The sequence below is a fragment of the Saccopteryx leptura genome, chromosome 3, assembly GCF_036850995.1.
Source record: "Saccopteryx leptura isolate mSacLep1 chromosome 3, mSacLep1_pri_phased_curated, whole genome shotgun sequence".
In the NCBI taxonomy this organism is placed as follows: domain Eukaryota; kingdom Metazoa; phylum Chordata; class Mammalia; order Chiroptera; family Emballonuridae; genus Saccopteryx; species Saccopteryx leptura.
Window position 1 is genome coordinate 274135561 of NC_089505.1, and position 22230 is coordinate 274157790.

Here is a 22230-nt window from a genome sequence, read left to right on the forward strand (position 1 = left end):
TTTATTCTGTCACTATGTTTATTTTTAATTGGGATCACATTAAATTATTAACTGTACACATCTTCATTATGCTGTTGTCCTATTCTGGAACACAGTATGCTTTTCCATTCATTTGTCTTTTATGTTCCTCAGTAGCATTATATTTTAAAGCTTTTTCATGCAGATTTCATATTTCTCTTTTATATTTCTTGTTTCTGTTATTATAAGCACTTTTCTTATATTTTATCTTCTGGCTTGTGCTGTTTTTACTATTGAAAGTGATTGATTTCTATATATTCACTTGTTTAAAAATACTATTAGTCATCACTTATATTATACTTTCTCTTGTCAAATGCTGTTTTGTGCCCTTACCTATATTTATTCATTAAATCCTCATGGCAAACCTAGAAAGTGAGTACTGTCTTACGATGAAGAAGCTGGAACTGTGAGAAGTTAAGTAAGTTGCCCAAGGTCACACAGCTAGAAAGCGGCAGCCACAGGGTTTCAGAGCCTGTCCTCCTTACTTGTGTATTTTACTGTACTCAGTCACCTGACTCTCGTTTGTTATGATATCATTTGTGAAGATCCTTTGTAATGTGTTTTCTGTTGGTTTTCTTGGTTTTACCCAAGGATATTGCATGTTTTTTGATAGGACTGAATATTATAGAGATACCAGTTTTCTCCAAATTTAAACATGGGTTTAATGCATTGCCAATAAAAATCTTGATTTTTTTTTAAATTGGGATTGCATTGTATCTTTAGAACAATAGAGGGAGAATTGACATTGTTAAAGTATAATTTTTATAAAGGTAAAATCATTACTTTCAGGCAAATATAAAATGAATACCTGTAAAAGATATTATTTAACTCACTAATTAATTAATAAGGGAACCAGTTATATGTTATGATCAGTTCAGAGAGTATCTGCAAGCCATGCTGTGGTGCAGTGGATAGAGAGTCATCTAGGAGTGCCAAGATGACTGGGGTCACCAGCTTGATCCCAAGGGCTCCAGTTCAACCCTAACATTGTGGGTTCAAGCTCCAGCCAGGGCATGTATGAGAAGCAGTCAGTGAGTGCACAACTAAGTGGAACAGATGCTTCTTCCCACCCCACCCCCCTGTCCACTCTCTTTAAAAAGTATCTGAAAAACGATGGACTTTATAGGCAATTTAACAGAATGTTAGAATAAGATTGCTGAATTAGATATAAGACAATCTAATGTCCAACAGATTATAAGGAGTTATCTGTTCCATTGTACAGAAATTATTTGTGTGTCTACCCCACAAAAGCCCACAAGTTCACAAGTAACTTCTCTAAGTCTGAGACCTTAATCAGTAGTAAATAAGGAGATGCACTAAGTGTATTCCTCTAGATCTCAGGTTAGCAAACTATGATTTACACACTAAATCCATCTACTTCCTATTTTGTAAATAAAGTTTTATTCGAATATATCCATGCTCATTTGTTTACATATTTTCTATGGCTGCTTTTACAATATAATGTCAGAGTTGAGTAGTTACAACAGAGACCATATGACAGGCAAATCTATTATTAATATATTTACTTTTTGATCCTTTACAGAAAAAGATTACTGAATATAGGCCTGCACAATCCTTGGATGATGAATCTGAAACATATTTTGTTAGATTTATCTCAAGATATGTCTGAGTTTTGATACTATTAGAAATGATAGTGGGTTGTTGTTTTGTTTGTTTGTTTTTAGATTTCAAATTCCAAGTGTTTATTGCTAATCTTTAGAGAACACAGTTAATATTCACATATTGATCTCATATTCTGAGACCTTGCTAACCTTATTAATTATTATATCCTTTTAAAATAGATTCTGTGGGGTTTTACTATAAAGCTAGACAATCATGTCATCTATGAATAAAGACAGTTTTATTTCCTTGTTTCCAATTGATGTGCTTTTTATTTCCTTGTCTTGTTGCATTGGCTAGGGCCTCCAATATAATACTAAATAAGAATAGGACACTTCTATAGCATTTGACCTTCAACCCTTAATAAAGGTTTGTTGGATGAAAAAACTAGAATAATGCTGGGTTTTTGTTTTGTTTTTTTAATAATCTGAAGGGTGTGATAGTGTTTTTCTTCTTTTTCTTTATGTTTTCCTGTTGGTAGCATTAGAAATGTGTTTCTGTGATAATCTAATGAAAATTTTAAATACTTATTGGACCTGTGCGCTCTCTACTCATGCCACAATAGAGGTTGACCTTTTTGCCACTTTGAGATACAATTTGAGTGGCCCTTTTGGTGACATAAAACACAAAAAAGAGTGAGATTTTTCTAGATGAAAGAAGAAATCACAATAATTTGAACTTTACTATTTTGGAGTTTTGTTTTTATAATTCTGACATTAAAACTGAACACAAATTTCCCTTTCTTCATAAGTGTTCATTACAAATGAATCTTCTGAACTTATTTAGGTTTAGTTTATCAGAAATATTACTAGACATTTATTTTAGTTAGGGTAGTTCATGTTACTGATCATATTTAAATAATGGATCAGCAACTTTTTAAAAATAATTTTTGTTTAAAATTTTTTTTAATTCCGATTGGCCTCTTTTCAATTATTTTATATATAGAAAGTGTTTATGTTTCTTAGATATTTTTTCCCTGATATGTACACATTTGTTTAGCTGAGTATATCATCATCATAGCCTGCTAAGAAAGAAGTTTATGTTATGAGGAGGTGACAACAGGCAGCTAAAGATTGGAGAATGTGTTTAGATGAGTGGTGACAAAAACCCAACACCTAGGGATAAGTTATCTCAACCATCAGACACCCAGGATAAGTTGTATATCCTGGGTCTGGGTTTTATAATCCATCACTGGCTTGGGGAGTAGATATTTTAACAGTTCACACATATACATAGCTGCTGAAATGACAAATGATTTCTCAGTGTACCAGAAAAGGGAAATAATAGTCAACTTTCTTAACGATTAGGTGATCAAACTGTATATGGAGGTTTGGAAAACAGACCAAAATGATTTTATGCATAGACAGTAAAACAGATTTAGTTGGAAAAACTATGAAGTTTTAATTCATTTTGTTTACAAAGGAGGTGATGTGTTCAGGGGTGAGTTTACAAAAATCAAAAAGTTTGAAAATTAGAGTTAGTGACCTTTCCCCTTTGAAGCAAAAGTTGCACAGTTTGGTTTTTCTTCCGTTGTCTTCATTTTTATTTTTTTTTTAATTTTATTTTAAGATTTTATTTATTCATTTTAGATAAGGGAGAGAGGGAGGAGAGATAGCAAGAAAAAGAAGGGGGGAGGAGAAGGAAGCATCAACTCCCACATGTGCCTTGACCAGGCAAGCCCAGGGTTTCGACTGGCAACCTCAGCATTCCAGGTCAATGCTTTATCCACTGCGCCACCACAGATCAGGCCGTCTTCATTTTCATAAGAGCATATTGTTACTGTATATTTTGAAGGTTCTTCACCCCCCCACACACACAAAAAGTGAGTGCTTCCATTTGTTATATTATGAATACTCAATGTCTACTGTTAACATTTAAGTCAATGTGGGAGAGATAAGAATACTTTTAACCACAGATGCAAAAGAATATTATAATGTACTTTTCAAAACAAACATGATGATTTAAATAATAATCTTATGTAATAGTATCATTTGCTGAGTTAGATTATTACAAGTAAAAACTATATAACTAAGCATATATAAAAATTTATCAAGCTGTACACTTCAGTTTTGGCTTGTTAAGTGGTATTTCAATTAACTTTAAGAACAGTAGTCAGGGCCCTGCATTGTCCTGGCGCACCAAGGTCATGGGTTTGATTCTTGGTCAGGTCACATAACAAGAAGCAACCAATGAATGCACAACTAAGTAGAACAACTAAGAGGAACAACAAGTAGATGCTCCTCTCTCTTCTTTCCCTTCTCTCTGTCTTTCTGTCTGTCTTAAATCAATGGGGGGGAAATGGTTGTCAGGGTTTAGAAATTGTGTTTGATAGTTTGGGGAGTTATACACTTTATAATACTACAAAGAGGATGTTCTCTATCTAAAAAAAAAAAATTTCCCAAGGATTGTAGCTTATAGTTAATTAAAAACAGGAATATTTTTAAACTTTACCTTCAAATCACCCTATAAACTACTTGGCACAATTAAAGTCCAATGGCTGAAAAAGGGTATCTTATGTGCACGATTTTCAGCATTCACTTCAAAGTAGAAATGTAAATTCATTAATCTTGTTCTTTTATTGTGATGTTAGCTCTTTTGTTACTGCTGAGTTTACCTTGGCCTGAGTGCTGGCAATTAAATGGCACAGGGAAGATTACTGGAAAACATTAGCTTGTTATTGTTAGTTGACATCTCCTGCTGAGGTTGATGGGAAGTAGAGTTTATAAATAGCCTGGTCTATGCATTGATTTAGAAGTCTGCTCAGTTTCAGGGAGAATCTCATCAGACAGACCATTCATTGTTTACATTTGAAGCCTTTTATTTAACTGAAGAATGGGTTCATTCTATTGAAAAGTGTAATATTGAACATAGCTGTGGTACACCCTTCTATTGAAACTTATTTTCAGTGTTAACTTTTGAATAAATTGGCTTCCTAGTGTTTGCTCAACTTTATTTTTCTGGATATTACATAACTGGTGATCTTTCACTTTTGAGAAAGGTCCTACATTTCTTTCTATTGATATAAGTGATTTATATTTTAATCTAGAATGGTCTTCATGTTTTGAATAAGTATATTTTAAAAGAAGTGTCCTTGAACATTTGCAGTGTTCAACAGAAACTTCTATTTTTTTCTGAGCAATGTTCCTGTGTGTCCTTGTCTGAGAGCAGCAGGCTTGCTACTTGAATTTTTATGATACGCTATCAGATGCAAATCATTAACTCTGAGATCTCTCCAGCATGATGGTGGAAAGAACACAGGGTCAAAGCAGTAATCCTTGAGGGATGAAAGGAAGTTGACTTTATTAGGAGAAATCTAGCCAGTCAGACAAGACATGACAATAGTTTCTAGAAATCTGGCCAAATCACAGAATAATTGCCTTGCTCATTCAGGCCAAGAGGCAAACCCTAAACTTGTATTCTCCTTCTCATTAACCTGATGGTGAGGGAAGAATGCTCCCCTGCTCAGGTAGGCTTAAGACATGAAGTTTTTAGGCTATTTTTCATTTGGGTGGTGCCTGCACCAATCAATCAGTAAGGTTTTAATTGAGTTTCAATTAAATGCTCAATACTGTGCTAATTAAGTACTAGGTGGATAGAAAGCAGTATAAATTTATCACCAGAATCTTATAATATGACTTTGGAAAAATAACCAACAAATCTAAAGCAGAAAGATTAGAATATAAAATCACATAGTATTAATTTTAAGTCAGATTATCATCATGGCTAGAGTAGGTGGAATCTTCATGACTAAATCCTAATTCAGGCCATTTGGCTATATACCTTCAGACCTCTGGTTGTTAAAACACTGAGAAAAACAGAATGATTTGATAGACTGTCAAATGTTTCCCAAACTTACCTGACCCAAGAGTTACTTGGGGTACTGTTTAAAATAGATTCCCAAGCTCTTGTCCTGAAAATTCTAGCTGTGTGAATCTGAGGTAGGACCCCAGAATCAGCCTTTTTAACGAGCAACACAGGTGATTCTGATGATGAGGCAAGTGTGGGAAACATTGGTTACAAGCGGAAGAGAAGGATGCAATGTGTAAAATGGAGTTACTGTAAGATACAAGTGATTGTTGTGGCAAGTCCGGGAGGTAACAGAGATTTACTCCCCAAGTAATGAATATTATACGTCTCCCAGTTATTTGCCACTGAAGTTAAGGGACCATGAAGGGCAATAAGACAATCTTGACATTTCTAAGCTCAAATACTTAATGGGCAAAAAGTGTTCTGGGTTTCATTTCATCATTCACTTCTTCTGCTTTCGGAAGGGTGCTCCTGGTCATTCGTGTGGAGAGCGGGCAAGCAGACATGAATAAGGAGGAAGCATTTGAAATAGCATCTTGGCAGATGCAAGGGGAGACTCTTCCAAGTTTAAAGGGCAGCTGGCAAGACTGACCAAAGGCAGGAGTGGAGGAAGCAGGAGACTGAGTGAGCTGTTTAGTATGTTTAGTAACACAGTGTTTTGTAGTCGAGATCAAGGGGCATGAAGTAAGAGTCGTGGGAAACCAGGACAGAGAGAACAATAATTGTGCATGACACATCTTATATGGATCAAGGGGGTCGGCAGTCCTATGACATCCTCATCCAGAGCAGTGGAGGGAAAATTTTATTTCGGTTTTATAGCTGGACACCTAAAGGTATTGGGAGAGGTGTCCCTGCTTTAGTGAACTGGAGAAGAAAGCAAGTGAGTTAGAGCCAATAGGTTTTCTGACCTGTGGTATTAGGTTGGGTAAATATTGGGAGGATGGAGAAGAGCAGAAAAGGACTATCTTGAAATTTAGTTGAGTTGGTGAGTTTGTGAAGTTTTGAACAGATTTCAGCATAACCAAATGAAAGATAAAGTTATCAACAGGTTGAAAAAGAGTGGTGTGGAGTGGGGATAATGAAAGGGGCTAAAATACTGAGAGGGTTTAGCTGTGATCAAAGAGAAAGCAGATACTGTATGGGAGGTAGAGTTTAAAGTCCAGAAGCAGTGTATGATGTGAAACAAACTTTTATACCTCCTCAAGATGACTTACAGAGACATACTGGTCATAACGGTAGTCTCAACCATATTTTCTCTGGTAAGCACAATACTTTTTAAAATAGTCTGCAGTGGAGAAAGTCTTAAAAAGTTAAACTTTGTTTAAGAATTCAGTGTGTACTGGTTGTATCTCCCTTCCCTGCCTCCCGCCATGGTAGTAGAGAGACTGGAAAAGCAGTGGACACTAGAAAAGCAATAAAACAGATTATTACAGTCTATTCATTCACTCCAGTCCCAATGCCACTTGGAAGAGTTTCCTTTCTCTACAATTAATACTGCCTTATAGCTTGCCTCTAATGATAGACGTGGCTATTTTTAATTAGCACCTGATGCTAATTTTTTTAAGGATTAAAAGAAGTCAAAATCAGATTCTAAGGGCACCTAATTAATGTAGTCTCACAATACCAGTTGGTACTCTTAAGTGAATGTGGAGTTCACCCACAAGGCTTTTTAAATTTTTAATTATAGTCAGTGTGCAATATTATATTGGTTTCAGGTGTACAACGCTGTGATTAGACATTTATATCACAAAGCTTTTTATTTATTTATTTTTTAATTTTTTTACAGAGGCAGAGATAGACAGGGACAGACAGACAGGAACGGAGAGATGAGAAGCATCAATCATTAATTTCTTGTTGTGCGTTGCGACTTCTTAGTTGTTCATTGATTGCTTTCTCATATGTGCCTTGACCGTGGGCCTTCAGCAGACCGAGTAACCCCTTGCTGGAGCCAGCGACCTTGGGTCCAAGCCGGTGAGCTTTTTGCTCAAACCAGATGAGCCCGCGCTCAAGCTGGTGACCTTGGGGTCTCGAACCTGGATCCTTCTGCATCCCAGTCCGACGCTCTATCTACTGCGCCACCGCCTGGTCAGGCTCACAAGGCTTTTTAATAGGTTGAGGACCTCTATAATCAGAGAATTTAACACATATCTCAGAAATGATGCCAGATACAATATTACAATATTAAATATTGGTGACTTGAATATAAGACATCTTTTAAATTTTAAATGGGATGAAATGCACATAAAATTTACCATTTTAATCTTTATTTATTTGTAAGAAAGAGAGAGAGAGAGGAAGGGAGAGAGATGAGAAGCATCAACTCATAGTTGTAGCACTTTAGTTGTTCATTGATTGCTTCTCCCTTGATGGGGAGTGAGGGGGAGCATGAACCAGTGACCCCTTGCTCAAACCAGCGACCCTGGGCTCAAGTGGCTACGTTGCGGTTTTGAATCTGGGTCCTCAGCATCCCAGGTCAAGGCTCTATCCACTGCAGCACCACCTAGTCTGGTCATTTTAGTCATTTTTAGTAGCATTAAATACAGGGGAGGGCAAAAGTAGGCTTACAGTTGTAATACAAATAAATAATACAAGAATAAACTCTATTTCATGTTCTCACAACTGTCAACCTACTTTTGCCCTCCCCTGTATATTCACTTGTGTAACCAATCTCCAGTGCTTTCTCATCCCGCAAAATTGAAACTTATATACCCATTAAGCAGGAAGTCCCTATTTCTTCTTTCCCTCATCCTACTTTCTGTTCCTATGAGTTTGGCTATCCTTGATACTTCATATAAGTGAAGTCATATGATATTTTTGTGTGACTGGCTTATTTCTCTTCACATAATGTTCTGAAGGGTTATCCATGTTGTAGCCTGTGTGAAAACATCATTCCTTGTTATAGCTCAATAATATTACATTGTATGTATATCAGGGGTCCCCAAACTACAGCCTGCGGACTGCATGCGGCCCCCTGAGGCCATTTATCCACCTCGCGGCACTTCCGGAAGGGGCACCTCTTTCATTGGTGGTCAGTGAGAGTAGCACATTGACCATCTCATTAGCCAAAAACAGGCTCATAGTTCCCATTGAAATACTGGTCAGTTTGTTGATTTAAATTTACTTGTTCTTTATTTTAAATATTGTATTTGTTCCCGTTTTTTTTTTTTACTTTAAAATAAGATATGTGCAGTGTGCATAGGGATTTGTTCATAGGTTTTTTTATAGTCTGGCCCTCCAAAGGTCTGAGGGACAGTGAACTGGCCCCGTGTGTAAAAAGTATGGGGACCCCTGATGTATATGCTATATTTGTTTACTCATTGATTTTTCAGTGGATACTGGGTTGCTTCCATCTTTTTTAAATTTTTTGAGGAACTACAACATTTTTTCCATAGGAATGTAGGGAATCTTAATTTCTTGTTTTAGTTAGTAACTTCATTGGGAACCTTGATGGTTTGTGTGTTGGCCTCATTTTCCTCCAGTATTAAGAACTATTGTGTGTAAGCTTAATGCTTTCTCATTGTATTCTCCCACTATGTCGTGGCTAACCGCCCCCCCCCCCCCCCCACACCTACCTTCATAACTGTAATCCTATGGAAAAAATTGAATATCTTATGTTTTTTCACTGAAATTATTTGGAGATGTGAGAAATAAGAAGACCCAAGTGGTCATGGAGGGTTAAGTACCAATTGTATGTATGCAATTTCAAATCCACCCTGTTCTCTTTATCTGTCTTTATCCTCAATAACACTCCCTATTCTTCAGAAAGGGAGCCTTTCCTTTGTCCCACCTAACTTAAATCTTTTATCAACTGAATCCTGTGCATTTGTGCATAGTTTACTAGACAGTAATTCTCATTTGTTGATATTTCACTTTTTAATACTTTTATTAGCACTTATTTTATGCTGAATTTACTCCTGCGCAATAAAAAAAAATGGAGGAATGCTTCACAAATTTGCATGTCATCCTTGAGCAGGGGCTATGCTTATTGTTACAGTTTTAATATAGGTGCTGTCAAAGTGAGCACGGCCTTGTACTTTTTAAAGTGAAATTTATTTTTTATTTAGTAGAATTGCACAGAACCTGTTTAACTTGCTAAATCTGTGCCAAGGTAAGAAATAAAATAGAGAGAAAAAAGCTATTTACAAATTGCCTACTAAGTATTCCCTGCTCTGTAATTTTTATTATAAATATATACAATGTTCACCTCAGTCACTGGCTTGGTTAGACCCTGCTCCCACAGAGGATGGGACTGTATTGTACTTGTATGCTGTCTCCTCAAGTAAATCAGAAAGTCCTAGAAAGTAGAGATTATCTTTCCTTGCACCTCCACTGGACCAGGAGAGCAAATACCACATCCTGGCCTTGCCACACACCTGGTACTCCACGGATCTTCCCATGCCCAGTAGATAGCATTGCCGTTCACCCAGTTTCTCAAGATGAAACTGCATGTCAAATTTTGTTTCCTACCTTTTCTCTAGCTTGGTGTCCAATCCACTAGTATAGGCTTCTCTGCTCTCAGTCTCTACACGCCACTGTCCTGTCCAAGCCACATTGGCCTCCCTGCTTAGACTCTTAACCTTTTCATTCTATTCTTTGCATAAGGCAGAAGGACCTTTTTAAAACATAGATGAGACTAACTCAATTTCCTGCTTAGAGCCTTTTAGTCATTTTCCATCACACTTAAAATCAATCCAAACATCTTACAAGCTTATAAGCACCGTATTGACCTGACCTGACCAGCCTGGCTCTCCATCCTCATCTAATACCACTTTCCTCCTTTCATTCAACCCTAACCCCATGAACTTCCCTGTAACACCCAGGCTTTGTCTTGCCCCAGGGCCTTGGTACATGATGTTTGCCATCTGTGAATAGGACATAACCAAGTGTTCAATGGATAGTATATTTGCCAAGTGAATGAATGAATCAGGAGCTTCTTAAGAACATAAACTAGACTAAGTATCCCCTCTGCAAAGTAGATATACTACTCAGTATCAGTATATATAATAGATTAGAATGCCTAGTGTAGTGGTTTTCAACCAGGCCATTTCCCCCCATGGGGAATATTTGTCAATGCCTGAAGATATAATTGGTTGTCATAATTGGCACTGTGCCATCAGCATCCAGTGGGTAGAGGTTAGGGATGCTGAAAAAATCCTATAATGCACAGGACAAGACCCACAACAGTTCCCTAGCCAAAAATGTCAGTAGTTCCGAGGTTGAAACCCTGGCCAGTTGGTTCAGTCAGTCAGAGCATCATCCCAAAACGCCACCCTCTCAAGGCACATCTGGGAAGCGACCAATGAATGCACAACTAAGTGGAACAACAAGTGAGTGTTTCTCTCTCTCTGTCTTCCTCTCTCCATCCCTTCCCCTCTCTGTCTCTCTAAATCAACAAATAAATAATAAAATAGAATAAAACAATGCTGAGGTTAAAAAGCCTAGCATTAGACAAATACATCAGAGTTCCAAAAAGTCAGCTTTAATAGCTCGGCTTGGCCTTCAAGTCTGTCGTATTCCATAAAAAGCCATTTAGGCCCTGGCCAGTTGGCTCAGCAGTAGAGCGTCGGCCTGGCGTGCGGGGGACCCGGGTTTGATTCCCGGCCAGGGCACATAGGAGAAGCGCCCATTTGCTTCTCCACCCCCCTCCCCTCCTTCTTCTCTGTCTCTCTCTTCCCCTCCCGCAGCCAAGGCTCCATTGGAGCAAAGATGGCCCGGGCGCTGGGGATGGCTCCTTGGCCTCTGCCCCAGGCGCTAGAGTGGCTCTGGTCCCGGCAGAGCGATGCCCCGGAGGGGCAGAGCATCCCCCTGGTGGGCAGAGCGTCGCCCCTGGTGGGCACACAGGGTGGATCCCGGTCGGGCGCATGCGGGAGTCTGTCTGACTGTCTCTCCCCGTTTCCAGCTTCAGAAAAATACAAAAAAAAAAAAAAAAAAAAAAGCCATTTAAATAATTTTTAAAAAATGAAGCCCCTCGATTAAAGACTGCTCTCCTACCTGTAGGTGTAGGGACCGTGTATTATTTCCCTAAGATTACATGCTCCTAGTCTGCTAACCTTATGGACCAAGAGTTCCCTATTGGTGAGCATTCTGCTCGCTTCCGTACAGCGCTAAGACGAGCTCAGCCTTTCCCTTTGTTCATCCAGTGATAAAAAGGCCTCTAATCTCCTATGTTAAAGGCATTCCTGTGGAACAGGTGAGAAAGCTCCCTCTTTCTTCTTTGCCACTTCAAAGGTTTCTGAGTAAATTTCTATTTTCTTGATAGCTAAGATTCAGCCTGTTGGAGACTGATTCATTCTACTAAAGAGTTCACCATTAATTTCAGGAAGATTGGGGCTGCTATATTTCCTTTTTAAAAAAAAAAAATCAAGCATCTATGGAGTTTTAAATGCGTGTATACATTTTCATATACCTTTCAGAGAAGACTACAATATAAGCCCATAAGGCTTTGCTATATGAAATATCTAAATATCCATTTTATGTGACTAATATACACAGGAAAGGCTTTGCTTCCTTTGAATAAAATGCAAGCCAACTGGCCAGATTCACCCAACAAATGACATGGATGGAAGCTAACGTATTTGTTCAAGTGTTAACCTGATTTGTGTTATTCAGGAAATGTTTAGAGAAATAAAGAATGTGCTTTCTTAGCTTATTTTGAAGTGTTTTCCTCTCTGAGGCAAGACAGTGGAGCTGGAAATTCTACCTCTGGACATGTGAATTTATGGAGCATGCCCTGAAAGAGTATCAAGGATAAACCTCTCGAGGTCCATAACTAACAGAGCTAATATCTTCAAGGGTTACCGAATTATTCTTCTGAGACACTAAACGGCACAACTTATTCTTAGAGGTAAAGCATAAAGGCAGCAAATTTAGCTTATGACAAAAAGGGGCAAATTTGATAACAAGTACTATACTTATACTTCTCAAAGCACTTGAGGGATAATCATTAATTTATCCCTGCCACACACTTGGTCATTGTTATGAGCTATATAGTAAGATGAATAGTCAAAAAACAAAGTTTTGGGGAAAATAATCAGAGACCGCTAAAAAAAGTGTTGCTAAGGAACATTACTACAACAAGGAGAAGTCCAGTGGCTAAGCAAAATCTACTGCCAAAGAAAGGACACAAGCAGGTACCGCCGAGGAGTAAGAAACCTACTTATAACTCAGAACCGGGAGAACAGAGATACCCCGGAGGAATAGAGCGGGGCAAGGTAAGCCTCCTTTCTACACCAACACCAAGAAGTGCCTGAAGTGCACTGAAAAGTTAAAGTCACACATGAGGCATCCGTTAATAAGGATAACTAATTTTAAAAGAGTAATTGCAAGTACTTTTCACATCAATTATCTTTTAGACTTCACAATAACCTAATGAGATGAGTTATATTATTAGCTCCATTTTATAGGTGAGGAAATTAAGGTTCAGAGAGGTTATATAACTTTCCCAAGGTTACCAGCTAGGGCTTGACGGCAAAGCCTGGGCTCTTACAGTAAGCCAGGGTTTCTCCAGCTCAGCACTATTGACAGTTTGGGCTGGGTAAGTTGCCCTGCGCATTGTAGGATGTTTACCAGCATCTCTGTCGTCTTCCCACTGGATGCCAGTAGCACCCCCTTCCATTTGAGACACCCAAAAATGTTTCTAGACAATGCTAAATGTCTCCTGGGGGTAAAATCACCCCGGTTTTAGAACTACCAGTCTAAGGACTGGTTCTCAGAGTGAATCAAGTGGGTATGTCCTGTTGTCCCAAAGCGTTCAGTCCCAATATATGGCCGAAAGGGCTTGTTTATGGCAAAAACTACTTCTCTTAGAACTTTCCTAAATCTCATCCTCATCGCCTTCCAGCAATATAGTATAAGGGGACAGGCCAAGTGGATTATGGATGGTTACTTCAAGAGAGTCATTGTTTCATTCAGCCAGTTACTCCACAAATAAACTTAACAATTCCTGGGAGAAATGATTTCATTAGAGGCACTAGTGTTGGAACTGAAGTAGCTTTAGAGGGAAGATTATGAGTTTCCTCCAGATGAGCTTGGAGGATGATGAATTCATGTAGATAACATGATATGTTAGTAGTAGGCTAGGAAAAGGAGGCTGATGGCCCACACCACGAATATATTCCAGTCTCAAGGACTTGCATTCATTGGTCATCTTTGTAAGCCAACCCATTTGCAAGCAGCCTTGGTGTTTACTTTCACTATTGAGTTAACTATTGCCTTGAAAGTACTGTTTATCTCAGCCCACATGGTAATTGACTTAAATTTAAAATCAAATCAACAAACGTTTGCATTCCAGTAAGGCTCAGTAGGAGATAAAACAACATAGTTTACATAAAAAGATAAATAGCAATCAAGCAACATATCTTAGGTGCCAAATGAGTGGTTCAGATAATAAATACTATGGGATGGAAGGGTGGGGAGATTGCCACAACCTAGAATTGTCAGGGAGCACTTCACAGATGGAGCTGATGAGCTGGGCCTTAATGGATAAGTAGAAGTAATACGCAATCTTTATAATAGACTGGTAAGCACATGATTAATTAACATGGCATCCCATGTAAAAAGTACCTTTTAGATTATTATTTTAATGCTATCTAGTTTCATAATTTTGAACTATGTCTTATAAACAGATATAAAATCCAGTTAGAAGCTTATCCATGATGATTGTCCAGAGTTTCCTGTCAGCTTAACCAGGAAAAGTCGTAAGTGAAAAGGGTTTTTTGGTCACTCTCAGGGATCAGAGAGAAGTTCATAAGGATTGGTTTCACTGACCTTTTGTTTCAGTAAGACCTTGTGAAATCACCTTTTTCTGACCAAAAGTGCCCTAGTAAGAAACAGGGTTCAAGATTTGGAGTGACCTTACTGCATGCAGCCTGCCCATGTGTCTTTGGACACATACCTCAGCACGATTGTGGAAGGCAGTTATCAAGAAGGGCTGCAGAGGCTTTTGCTTCTTAGACACTGCCTGGTTTGTTCCACAGATCCCAGCCATCGGCAGACTTCTGTAATTCCACGTAAAATGGATGCAGCAGATGTCCCTGGACCTCGCTGCTGGAGGTGTTGAATGGCAAATGAACAAACAAACTGGGGGAGGCGGGAGGGGGGAACCACCCAAATCTCCATTCCTAGGGACTTAGAGGAATCATTTTTTTCCTTCCTCCATGTGAAAATATAAACTGTTGCTTTATAAACAGTTGTCACTTCTTGACTTATAAAGATTCACAGTCTTTTCCTTTTGTTTACTTTGATGGTCTTTGAAATAAGCTGCAACCCAAAAAGTCAAAAAAAATTTCCATGTTCATTTTTCAGAAAGGGGACTCTGTTACTACAATGTGCTGTCTGCCGGCAGACTCCCAAGGCTGGCTCCCCAAACCCCCTCACTGGGCAGCTTGGAGTCATACATTACCAGCCTGAAGGCCAGATGCAGAACGCCAAACAGTTTTCTGTCGGTCAAACTCTTTTATATGGCAGATTTTACAGGATCTCTAAAGTCTGGAAAATGCAAATTAGCACATTAACTTTGCATTTCCTGTGGCTTTGCTTGCTGACGGGACAGCACTGGTGATATTACTGCAGTTCTGAAGCGTGCTGTTACCCACCTTCCCTGTGGCCAGCCTCTCTGCCCTCAGTGGGACTCTCCTCTGACCTGTCTTCCAACCCATACTGGGCACAGATCTGAAAAGTCAAAGGAAGAGACCAGAAGAAGCCTTGGAAAATCCTAACATCTTCTTTAATGCATTGAAAAGTTCCTTTTTTAAAAATTTCTATCTCTTACTGGAAAAGACCACACTGCTACCTGTCCCAAAGATTAGTATGTGAATTTCAGTACTGAGTATGGAGTTAGAGAATACATGATCAAAAGAAAATTATTTAGCTTTTATTGTTTCTTTTTTTTTCCTTTTGTATTTTTCCAAAGCTGGAAACGGGGAGGCAGTCAGACAGACTCCTGCATGCGCCCCACCGGGATCCACCTGGCATGCCCACCAGGGGGCAATGCTCCACCCATCTGGGGCATTGCTCTGCTGCAACCAGAGCCATTCTAGCGCCTGAGGCAGAGGCCACAGAGCCATCCTCAGCACTCGGGCCAACCTTGCTCCAATGGAGCCTTGGCTGCGGGAGGGGAAGAGAGAGACAGAGAGGAAGGAGAGGGGGAGGGGTGGAGAAGCAGATGGGTGCTTCTCCTGTATGCCCTGGATGGGAATCGAACCCGGGACTCCTGCACGCCAGGCTGACGCTCTACCACTAAGCCAACCGGCCAGGGCACTTTTATTGTTTCTGACTCCAAAAATAATGCATTCTTCCTTTGTGATGATACAACAGTCTGTATTCTTGTGATGGTGGCTACATAAGACCATGCCTAGAATAAAATTGCACACATGTGCACACACATACACACACACAATGAATACATATAAAAAAAAAAAAAGGCAAAACTGAATAGGGTATGCAGCCTAGGTGACAGTAGGTTACCTATGTCAGTTTTCTGGTTTGCTATAGCACTGCAGTTATATAAGAAGTCCCAATTGGGGGAAGCTGAGTGAAAAGTACAACTCTACTGGGTTTTTGTTTTGTTTTGTTTTTTAATTCAGTGAGAGGAGGTGAGGCAGAGACAGACTCTCTCATGCGCCCCGACCAGGATCCACCTAGCAAGCCCACTAAGAGGCCATACTCTGCCCATCTGGGGCCATTGCTCTGTTGCTCCAACTGATCTTTTCTTAGAGCCTGAGGTAGAGACCATGGGGCCATCCTCAGTGCCCAGGGCCAACTCACTGCTACCAAGCCATGGCTGCAGGAGGGGTAGACAGAGAGAGAGAGAGAGAGAGAAGTGAGAGGGGGAGAGGTGGAAAGCAGATGGATGCTTCTTCTGTTTGCCTTGACCGGAAACGAACCTAAGACATCCACAGGCCAGGCTGATGTTCTACCACTGAGCTAACCAGCCAGGGCACAACTCTACTGTTTTTGCAACTTTTATGAGGCTATAATTATTCCCCCCCAAAAAAAGGTTTTTTTTAAGCAATGCATTTTTTACTGTAAAACTTTCTAAATTATAGAAAAATGCAACAAAAATTAACCCCTTAAAATAAAAAAAAATAAAATAAAAATAAATTTAAAAATAAAATTGTCCCAAATTTGGCCAATAGGAGCCCATTCAAAGAAATCAAATTAAAAACTGAAAAATCCCACCCTCCACTATTAATAATCTGGTATCAGTTAAAATGGGATCATACTATTTAGAGCAGGGGTCCCCAAACTACGGCCTGCGAGCCGCATGCGGCCCCCTGAGGCCATTTATCTGGCCCCCGCCGCACTTCCAGAAGGAGCACTTCTTTCATTGGTGGTCAGTGAGAGGAGCATAGTTCCCATTGAAATACTGGTCAGTTTGTTGATTTAAATTTACTTGTTCTTTATTTTAAATATTGTATTTGTCTCTGTTTTGTTTTTTTACTTTAAAATAAGATATGTGCAGTGTGCATAGGGATTTGTTCATAGTTTTTTTTATAGTCCGGCCCTCCAACGGTCTGAGGGACAGTGAACTGGCCCCCTGTGTAAAAAGTTTGGGGACCCCTGATTTAGAGATACTTTTATGTCGGTCTATGTAAGTCTACAACATTCTTTTTAATAGCTGTACAGTTTGGCTTTATGTGATGGGATACTTGTAGGAATATCCCATAATTTTTTCAGCTGGGCCTGGCACTGGTTGTTTCTCAAGTTTCCTGTTAGAGTCAGTGCTACTGAAGATCATCCTCAGGCATCTTTTATCTTTGCCCATACTTCTGTTTCTGCGAGATAAATTCCTGGAAGTGGGTATTGCAACACTGAAGAAAGTGCAAGTTTTCCATTTTGATACCAACTACCAGACTTCCAAGCCGCTCCTTTGCTCCACTCCAGAGGAGACTGCTGTGTAGGAAAAAAATTGTATGTGCAATAAGATGGTCCTGCTGGTCACCTCCCGAAAAAGGTTGTGACAATTTATGTTCCCACCAATGATGAATGAGAATATTGTTTTCTTACCTAGTTATTAGATGGGTCCTATCTACTAATTTTTAAGAAATAAATCTGTACAAATCAGTGTTTTTAAAAAAATTATTGTTTTAATTGCTCTTCCTTAAACAGTAATGAAATTAAACATGTCTTCATATGTTTATTGGCTATTTGTATTTCATCTGTGAATTGCTTGTTTATATTCTTTGCTAAATATTTACAGTTCCCAAAGTATGTGCCAGAGCTCTGCGGGATATTTTATTTCTGGGAGAGAAACACAAAGATGTTTACCATCTGTGAGATATTATGAGAACTACTAGCTTGAAGTAATTTATAGTTATCAACATTAGCTTATACTGCATTCCTTTCAAAGACGCTATATATCTTTGCAAAGTTGAGTATTTGATAGTTGTTGCGATAAAAAGCAAGTACCATGAGAAAATCAATACGGAACAGGAATGAGGGTGTGGAGTCTAACAATTCCAGGTCTTGGGAAGTTAGGAAATATCCAACAGGCACACACATCCCATTAGTGCGTATTTGTGGTTATTAAAGAATGAAATCAAAATATTTTTTCTTTCAACTTATGTGTATTATTTTTTCAGACAGTTCCTCAGTTGTTAGGGCATAAATACTTATTAGGTTGTTTGGATCTAACTACTTAATAAATGGAACTATTAGGTATTTCTTTTGGCCTGGGGGCACCATGAAAATATTATTGAGGTGCTAAGGGTGCTATGAATGGAGAAAGTTTGTAACTCCCTGCCATATTTCATTCAATTACTTTCATTTTTTGTTATTAAATTACAAGAGCTTTGTTCCTTAGGGGATTAGCAATTATTTTATCCTCTTTTGCCTTTATTTTGATGAATATTTCTAGTAGTTTTTACTATACAAAAGTTTTCCATTTTATGTTGACAGACTTATAGAAAGCCCATTTTTACCTGAAAGTTACAAAACATTTTCCTGTTTTCTTCTAGCTTTTTTTTTTTTTGTGGCAGAGACAGAGAGAGACAGACAGACAGACAGATAGGGACAGACAGACAGGAAGGGAGGGAGATGAGAAACATCAATTCTTCATTGCAGTTCCTTAGTTGTTCATTGATTGATTTCTCATATGTGCCTTGACGGGGTGGGTGGGGGGGCTACAGCAGACCGAGTGACCCCTTGCTCGAGCCAGCGACCTTGGGCTCAAGCTGGTGAGCTTTGCTCAAACCAGATGAGCTCATGCTCAAGCTGGCAACCTCAGGGTCTCGAACCTGGGTCCTCCGCATCCCAGTCCAATGCTCTAACCACTGCACCACCACCTGGTCAGGCTCTTCTAGCATTTATAGTTTCTTTTTTTTACATTTGATTCTTTTCTCCATCTGGAATTGATTTCAATGCAAAACTTTGAGGAGGGATCCAACCATATTATTTCCCAAAGAACTAGGTGGTTGTCTTGATACCATTTGTTGACTAAATCCATCTCTTCGCTATGGTTTAACTATCACTTTTGTCATCTACTTTATTTCTAGCAAGTTTATTGCTGTCCCTCTCTTCTTTATCATTATCTTTCTTTACAGCACTTACTGTTTTCTACCTTGAAACTTATTTATGTACACATCTTATTTCCTGCACTAAATCATAAGTTTTTTAGTATTGATATCATCTCTATGTCCTATGGCTGCTTTCTTTCCTCTTTTCTTTCTTTGCTTTTCTCTAAATCTTTTTTAAAAACCTTTATTATAGAACATTTTAAATACGCACAAATACAGACAGAGTAATATAGTCTATATTTGATCAAATAATTTCTTAATGATTTCAGTGTTATCTTTTAGAAAACTCAATAGGTAGCCTGACCAGGCGGTGGCGCAGTGGATAGAGCGTTGGACTGGGATGCGGAGGACCCAGGTTTGAGACCCCGAGGTCGCCAGCTTGAGCGCAGGCTCATCTGGCTCGAGCAAAAAGCTCATCAGCTTGGACCCAAGGTCGCTGGCTCGAGCAAGGAGTTACTTGGTCTGCTGAAAGCCTGCAGACAAGGCACATTTGAGAAAGCAATCAATGAACAACTAAGGTGTCGCAACAGCAACGAAAAACTGATGATTGATGCTCCTCATCTCTCTGTTCCTGCTGTCTGTCCCTATCTATCCCTCTCTCTGACTCTCTGTCTGTCCCTGTAAAAAAATAATAATAAAAAAAATCAATAGGTAAAGCTCCCGATATATAGAAAAGATAAATTATCAAGTATAATAATAGTGCTTCTCCTAAAGAATTAAACTGGGATTTATTTTTGGAATAATTTGTAATTTTAAAAAGTTTTATACATAGCTTTTCAGAAATGTATCTGTGTTCTAAAGTTAGGAGCGCTTTAGTTAGATATTATATCAGTGTTTTGCACATTGTTAATTCTTTACTTGCAAGTCTTTGTGTGTCGGGTGAAGATCGACTACCTTTGAGATCACTTTGTAAACCTCGCCCTTACCCAGCGGCCCAGGGCCCTTGATGCTTCTGGGTGTGCCATGACTCCAAATTGTATTGTCGGATTTGGAGCACCAGGCCAGAGATGATCCAGGACAAAAGTATCACCACTGTCTTTTTAATACTCTGTATTTCCCCCAACCCCTTTGTGTGTGTGTGTGTGTGGGGGGTGACAGGTAGAGATGTTTGGTACCCCAGCCGCTACTGTGAATCTGCCAGTCCGGCAAGGGGGCATGTAGAAGTACAGACCAATAAGTGCCTCTTTATTGAGCCCCTCTGCCTGACAGACAAAGCTACATATATGTCCTTGAGGCCCAGGGACCATGAAGAACAGGACACTGTCCTTTCCTTGAAAGAGCTATACTCCAGTAAAGGGAAATTTTAGGTTGATAAGCCATGATGACAGGATTAAAGGGGTGTGTGTGTGTGTGTGTGTGTGTGTGTAATAAAATGAGCAGAGCAGGAAAAAAGTAAATCAGTCATAGGTGGGGTGAGGATAGCTGAGGAAAGTTATACGGAGGAAGTGGGCCTTGCAGTGGGAACGGAGTGTCAAAGGGCAGAGTTGGAGAAGATGGGCAAAAATGGAAGGAACAGCCTGGACAGAAAAGCATTTGAAAGTTGTAGAGGATGGGAAGCTGTCAGGCCCATATGGGCACAGAATAGATGCACAAAGTGGAGGACTACTAGCAGGTAAAACTAGAAAGGTCTGTTGAGCCTTCAATGCCAATCAGTTCTATAGGAGGTCAGAAATCATCAGGAGGATTTTGAGTTTGGGAGTGATATGATCAGGGTTTGGCTTTAAGATTTCTCTGCAGCCATATGCAAAATCAGTTTTAGAGGAAAAAACACTCCGGGAACAAGGTCTTTTGATGCCCCAACTAGGACAGTGGGCGTGTTAGACAGGGGGGAATGCATTTGAGACACAAAGTAAATTTCCAGGCCCCTACAGACTTTGTATTTTTATAGTCCTTAAAGATACTCGTGGCCTATTTCCTGTGATTCTTTTCCCCAAACCAATCAGCTAGGAAGTAATTAACACTTTGTAGTTAGTAACGTTTTTCCAGCACAAGGAAATGTTACCTTTGGGGAACTTACCACAACCTTTCTAAAGATGTATCCTCATCTGATAGAGGGCTTGAGTTTTGGGAAGTAACCACCTGAAATGCTTCCTAGCCTGCCCTCTAGCATGGGGTCAGATTGGTGGGTACTGTGGGTGGCACAGACCCACTAAGCCCTTTCTTATAGGGGTGACCAAATTGAGTTCCTTAAGTATCCCAGGGTCATGCCACCAGGCCACATTGACCCTCTAAGGCTGGTACCAGAGGGACTGTCAATAAAAAAGTTTCTGTTAAGCTCTCTGTACAGATGACCTAGCCAGGAACATATACCTGGCAAGCACCATGCCCTGCACTGTGATGGTCAGAGGTAAGAGGGGTGTTTCTGAGAAGTCTGTGTCCTGTTGGAGATGAGCTTAATATGCCTGCAGCAGAGAACAATTAAATCCTAAATCACATTTTTATAATTAGAAATGACAAATAAGTTAGCTCTCTCTTTCCTATCTACACACACACACACACACACACACACACACACACACACACACACACGTGTCTGCCTTTTAAATAATTTTTGCTGTATCCATTTTTATTTCCCAACAGTTATGTGATTAGGCATGTTTCTGTGAATTAGAAAGTTTAGATTTCTCCCTCAGCTTCCCCCTACTCACCTCCCCCACTTCAGTCTGACTTAAAGCCATAAAATACTTCTGCCTGCCTGCCTTTAGTTCTGTTTGTATGAATTAAGTCGACAGGATAAATATTCACATTCCCAACGACAGGCTGAAACAATGTTTGCCTGTTCTGCCCAGTGAGTCGAGAAAAAAAGGGGGCCTGACATCACCCTATACTGTACATTCCCGGCATAGATCATTTATTTAAGTCCCTGAAAAAATACAGATGTTTTACCAGCCGAAATAAAATCCTGTGTAAACACTGAGCTTGGAAAAATGTGGCTCTGACTTAGCTGTGGGGGTTGGAGCAGCACAGGGAGAAAGCTAGGCAAAATGGCAGATACAGAAATTTTATACTTGGCTGAATGTGATAGGGGCAGATGTGGCCACCCCCAGTCGGCATGCTGCAAAAGAAGAATAAAATTTGTTTTTAAGAAAATAACAGTTGCAAAAGTGGATAGATTTGTTGATCTTCAGGGTTTGGGATTGTTAATGATTATGATATATTCACCCGTGTATATCTGACCTCTGAAATGAACATCTTTTTTCTCATTGGCGTTTTCCTTTTTCATGACCTGCCTAACCTGGTCCTGTTATTGCTGGATCCTGCTGGTTTCTGG

General features: G+C 39.5%; 1 protein-coding gene and 1 pseudogene across 2 annotated transcripts in view; one reads left to right on the forward strand and one right to left on the reverse strand.

Annotated features, from left to right (window-relative positions):
- THADA (THADA armadillo repeat containing) overlaps positions 1 to 22230 on the forward strand; it is a 355537-nt gene that overhangs the window by 224255 nt on the left and 109052 nt on the right. The window lies entirely within an intron of this gene.
- On the reverse strand, positions 9374 to 9469 carry LOC136402002 (U6 spliceosomal RNA; annotated as a pseudogene).